A 6,646-nucleotide genomic window follows, 5' to 3' on the forward strand; every position below is an offset into this window, starting at 1 on the left:
GGTCCCCTCCACTCCCCTGCGGCCATTGTCGTAACAGTGACCGTAGGGTAGTGGAGGGTACCACTCCCGGTGGTAGTAATAACTCTACCCCCTATGTTGGCCCGTTAATCCATGCAACAACAAAAAAAAGACGAAATTTATTCTTCGGACTTCTTTGTACTATTTTACATATTTTTTTTGTATAAATTTTAATAAAATATATATATATATATATATATATATATATATATATATATATATGGTTTTTATTCCAGTTTATATAATTATATATATATATATATACACAAAAAGAATGTTATTATAAAAATGAGAATAAGAATTTAATCACAGGAATGAAATAAAATAGAGAAATTTGTTTCAGCAATATACAGATAACTAAATTATCACAGAGATAGGTAAATGTTTAAATTTTGATTTCACAGTGATCATATCCAACAATTTTGCCCTTATGTTGAGATAATCAAAACTTTCTTTGAGAGATTTTCAGGAAATTAATATTCAGAGAGAGAGATTTCTGGAATAAATAAATAACAGAACAATAATGAGAAGAATTTATGTTTGATATACTATTTCTCATAGCGAGATTTCTCAATACAAGTGATTTTATGCATAGAGAGAGAGAAATTATCTACAGAGATAAAAGAATTTGAGATTTTTTTCAAGAAAAAGAGATAGAGATGTTGAAAAACATGATTTATTTATTTTTATTTTCAGATTTGAGATTTTCTCTAGATTTAAAAAAAAAACAGAAAAGTAGAATCTGATTTCTTTCTTTTAAATAGATTAAATAAATAGATTAACAAATAAAAGAGAAATCTGCATTTGTATTTTAAAAAGAAAAGAAACTTTTATCAATGCATTTCTTAAATGAAAAAAAATAGATTTCCTTTCTAATTAATCTATCTAACAAATAAAAAAATGATTTCCTTCAGAAAGCTATATTCAACTAAAGAATCTAAGAGGAGATATTTCTCTTGAAAATATAGAAAAATTTACATAAGGAATTAACAAATGCAAAGAGGGAACTTGGAGAAGCCTTTTGATGTCGAATCCTCTCCAAATCTTCGAGCCTAGCCTTCCTTGATCCTTCCTTGCAAGCTTGGAAAAATTTCTTCAAAACAACCTTAACTATTCTCCAAATGAAAATATGACTACTAAAAACAAACTATTTGAGAAAACTTTCTTCAAAGAATAACCAACTCCCTCTTTTGAAAACTTGCATACAATATATAGGAAAAATCCCTTAATTCCACTATCTAGAGAAATTAATTAAGAATGAGATTCTTTTTCCAATATTGAACCCATGCAAAATTGATTAATATCCTAGTGGGGGAGTTACATGCAAGGTATTAAAGAATGAAGATTCCTCTAGAAGCTTCTAATTTCTCCTACAACATATGCCATAACTGGGAATAGGAAAAAGAATAAATAAATAATGCCTATTTAAATTATATTCTCCAAGTGTGTATGTGGGTCCATTATTTATTCTTTTTATAATATTCATTCAACCATATTCAATAGCTCAACCACACAAAAAGATATAATAGAAATTGTATCAAATCAAAAGTGATAAAGGAGGGTTGTGACATCCTCCCCCCATTAATTTGTGTATCGTCCTGATGCACTTATTAAGTGTATCCAAAAGAGTATAGTTCATGACTAGTTTAAAACAAAAAAGGAAACAACTGTTGCATTTCCCTAGTATCTTCCCACGTGGCATTCTTTTCATCATACTGATTCCATTGTACTTTGCATTGATCAACCTCTCTGTTGTGCAATTGGCACTGGCGCCTCTCCAAGATTCTGAATGTCTCTATCATTATTCCTCCCATTTCCTGGACCTGTAAAACATCCCAATTCAAAATATGTTTCTCATCAGGTACATACTTTTTAAGAAGAGATACATGGAAGACATCATGGATTCGGCTCAACTGGGGAGGTAAGGCCAACCAATATGCAACTAGATTAATCCTTTCCAATATTTCAAAACGCCCAACATAACAAGGTGCAAGCTTAGTCTTTTTCCCAAACCTTATGGAACTCGTGTGGCCTAACCCTTAGGAAGACTTTCTCTCCCACCTCAAACTCCCTTGGTGTCCTGTTCTTGTCTGCATAACTTTTCTGCCTATCTGAGGCTTCCTTCAATTTTTGCCTAATTTCCTTAGTTTTCCTTTCCATTTCCTTCAACATATCTGGTCCAACAATTACTCTATCTTCAAAACTATCCCAACTCAAAGGTGTTCGACATGGCCTACCATACAATGCTTCGAAAGGTGCCATTCCTAAAGATGTTTGATATGTATTATTGTAAGCAATCTCTACCAGAGGTAGGAAATCTTCCCATTTCTTCTGTTGGTCCATGTAGTACATGCAAAGTAGGTCTTCCAAAGTCTAATTTGTCCTCTCTGTTTGATCGTCGGTTTCAGGATGGTATGCAGTGCTAAAATTTAGTTGAATTCTCAGAGCTGATTGAAGAGTTGTCCAAAACCTTGAAGTGAATCTAGCATCTCTATCTGATATGATTTTCTCTGGCATTCAATGCAATCTAAATATTTCCTTAACAAAGCGCCTTGCTAAGGTAGGTGCATCATCCATCAGATTTCCTGGTATAAAGTGTGCCACCTTAGTGAGCTTGTCAATTACCACCATTATTGTATCATGCCTAGAAGGTGACATGGGCAACCCTTGCACAAAATCCATGCTAATGACTTGCCACTTGTGTTGAGGTACATCATGTAACTGTAATAATCCAGCTGGATGTCTATGCTTTGCCTTTACTCTTTGACACTCCAAACATTGAGCCACATATTTGACTATGTCATTCTTCATCCCTTGCCAAAAGTATAACTTCTTTAGATCTGCATAAAGTTTGTTAACTCCCGAGTGCCCTGAGTAAGGGGCATTATGAGCCTTCGACAAGACTACCTTCCTTAAGTCCCCTGAACTAGGAACATAGATTCTATTGTTGTATCTAAGCAACCCATCTTCATCTAATGTATACCCTTCAACTTTAGGATCGGTTGGATCATATTCTAAAGTCAATTTGACTTGCTCATACCATGGGTCATGTTCCTGCTCATCCATTACTTGCCTTTTGAAAGAAGTTTTGAATGTTGCTATAGTCATCAAGTGTCTCCTCCTACTTAAAGCATCTACCACCCTATTTTCCTTCCCCTTAATATATTCAATTTCAAAATCATATTCACTTAGAAACTCTAACCACCTTCTTTGTCTAGCATTTAAGTGGGGTTGGGTAAAGATGTACTTTAGTCCTTCGTTATCTGACTTTAACTCAAAGGGCTTCCCTAGTAAGAAGTGTCTCCATTTCTATAGGGCATGCACAATCGCTGCTAATTCTAAGTCGTGGGGTGCATAATTAACTTCATGAGTCTTCAGCTTCCTGGATTTGTAAGCTACTACCCCTTCATCTTGGACAAGTACTCCTCCTATACCTTCAATAGAAGCGTCAGTTACGACTGTGAAGTGCCTGTTCAGATCTGGTACTTTTAGAATGGGTGCTGAAGTTAGTTTCCCCTTCAAAATTTGAAATGCCTTATCACTTTTCTCTGCCCACACAAACTTTTTACCCTTCCTTTGCAATGAGGTGATGGGGTTTGCTATCTTAGAGAATCCTTCCACAAACCTCCTATAGTACCCTGCTAGCCCCATAAAGCTTCTTACCTCTGAAACATTTTTAGGGATCGACCATTCTACTATTGCCTTTATCTTATCTAGATCAACTGCTATTCCTTCCTTTGATATTATATGCCCAAGGTAGTGAATCTTTTCCTTGAAGAAGGCACATTTTGATAGTTTCCCATATAACTTATGTTCCCTCAACCTTTGCAAAATAATTTGTAGGTATACTAAATGTTCCTCCTCATTCCTAGAGTAAATCAAGATGTCATCTAGAAATACCAAAACAAATTTGTCCAAGTAGTCATGGAGTACACTATTCATTAGGTTCATAAATGTCATTGGGGCATTGGTTACACCAAAAGGTACTACTGTGAATTCATAATGCCCATATCTAGTCCTGAAAGCTGTCTTCGGAATGTCCTCCTTCTTAATTCTGAGTTGATGATATCCTGATCGAAGGTCTATCTTCGAGAAAACTGCTGCTTCTTTTATTTGGTCAAAAAGATCCTCTATTCGAGGTAAGGGGTACCTATTCTTTATGGTGACCTTGTTCAACATCCTATAGTCGATGCATAGTCTTAAGGTTCCATCCTTCTTAACGAATAAGATTGGTGCTCCCCATGGTGATACACTTGGCCTTACTAAGAGTTCCTCTAATTGCATTTTGAGCTCTTTTAATTCAGTTGTGTTCATTCGGTAAGGTGCCCTTGATATTGGTTTAGCTCCTGGTAGTAAGTCGATAGAAAAGTCAAACTTCCTTTTAGGGGGTAAGTCGGGTAATTCATCTGGAAATACATCCTTGAATTCCCATAAGAAAGGGGCATTTTCAAAGGTTGGGGTATTTTCCTCTTTTCCTTCATCAATTTCAACCATATAGATTAGGCCTCCTCTTCTTCTTTCCTTCTTTAATTGCATGGCTGATATGGTTTCTATATTAATGGGGTCAAACTTTCCTTGAATTTTGACTCTTTCCCCCCCATCATCCAAACATTCAACAACTTTGTTATAGCAATCTACATTAGCTTGATGATCCGTTAACCAACTCATTCCAATAATTACATCATATAACCCTAGGGGTGCCACATAGAGATCTACCCTTGTTTCAAACTTAGGAAATTGTACCCTTGCCTTCGACAAACACTTAGTTACTTCCCTAGTTGCCTTATCCCCATATTGAACCGTCCATGATGACTCCATTTGATTAACTTTTAATGCATATTTGCTTACTAATTCAAGTGAGATGAAACATTCAGATGACCCAGTGTCAATTGGAATTGAAATTGGTTGTTCAAATAGTGTACCTGTAGTTTCCACGGGAACATTCTGGAATCTTGCTCTTCGGTTCCTAACTACTGCATGAATCCTTTGTTGGGGCCCTTGTTGTGGTTGATTGGCCCTAATCTAACCTTGCATCCTGGGATATTCTCTAGCAAAATGGTTTCCCCCACACATAAAACATCCACCTGGAGGACCCATCCTGCCTTGATTCCTAGGGGGATCATTCCTTGTTTCATTGGCCCTGGGTGGATAAGTTATCTTGTTTTGTTGGTCATTCCTATTATAGTTGCCCCTATTATTATTGCCCCTATTATTATTATTATTTCCATTCCTCTGATATTGATTAGGGGGTGGCCTTCTTTCGGAAGAATTACTCCTTTGACTTTTGTTGAAGTTAGTGTTCCCCTTGAATTCCCGCTTCCTTTTAAAATAGTGGTTCCCATTATAGTTTTGCCTTGTTGTTGTTAGGGCTTGAATCTTTCTCTCTTGCCTTAGGGACTTTTCAAGTACTTCGTTCATGTTTTTGGTCCATGCATGTCAACCTCTGCCCCTATGTTGGTATTTAGTCCCAAAATGAACTTCCTCGCTTGGCCTTCTTCATCTATCTGGTACATAGGTACATACTTAAGCAATTTGGCGAACTTATCCCAATATTGTTGGACTGATAGGGGCCTTTGAGGTAGATTATGGAACTCCATCACCTTCTCATCAAAGAACAATTAAGGGAGCCACCTTTTTCGGAAGTGGTGAACAAATTGATCCCATGTGAGCGTATCCCTGCTATACCCATTTTGCTCCTTGGTGTTGGTCCACCAACTAGCTGCCTCCCCTGTGAGTTAATAGGAACCCAATAAGGCCTTAGTTGTTTCGCTAAAATCTCGTAGTTCAAAATACTTTTCCATTTCATTTAACCAATTCTCAGCTCCTTCACCAATTTGCCTCCCATCGAACTTAGGGGGGGTGATTTTCTTCAAATCCTTAGAGAGTTCCAATATGTTATTTTCCTTTCTATTGCCCATCATATTCCCCTGATTGCTACTAGGGTTCCCATTTTCAGTTCCACTTTGATTTTCAATGTCATTCTGCCTTGCCCTAAGGTCCTGCATTGATTGTTCCAAGAAGTTGATTTTATCCCTTTGTTCGGTTAGCAGGTTGATTATAGCCTCGACCCCATCTTCGTTATTCCCTAGGTTATGTTGATCCCCTTCATGGTCTTCCTCGTGATTTTCTTCATGGTTTTCTTCATGATTTTCCTCATGGTTAGCTTCCCTTTGTCTCCTAGTGGTAGCACGTCTTCCATTTCCCCTTCCTCTTCCTCTTCCTCTTCCTCTTCCTCTTCCTCTAGCCATTCTAGGGTTTTACCTGAAAATTAAATTATGTAGTTAGTTCTTGATTTAAGATTTTATAAGTTAATCTCTACCATTGCAAAACATTCCCTTAGTTGTGTAAATTGAAGTGAGCACAAGGCCTAGATGTGAACCTAGCTCTGATACAACATGTAATAACCCACTTTACTTAATGCAACAAAATTTGACCACTCTTTTTTTTGTGTGTTTAATTCTTAATTTAATCGTTTGTGTTTGATTCAATCGCATACTCTGGGCATCCATCCATTTGGATTAGGCATTCATCCATCTGGGATGAGCATCTAACCATACGGGTTAGGCATCTGTCCATACAGAACAAAAGGTTTCATCTATCCAATACAAGATAAGCATCTACCCAAACG

The sequence above is a fragment of the Cryptomeria japonica genome, chromosome 10 (assembly GCF_030272615.1).
Source record: "Cryptomeria japonica chromosome 10, Sugi_1.0, whole genome shotgun sequence".
In the NCBI taxonomy this organism is placed as follows: Eukaryota; Viridiplantae; Streptophyta; class Pinopsida; order Cupressales; family Cupressaceae; genus Cryptomeria; species Cryptomeria japonica.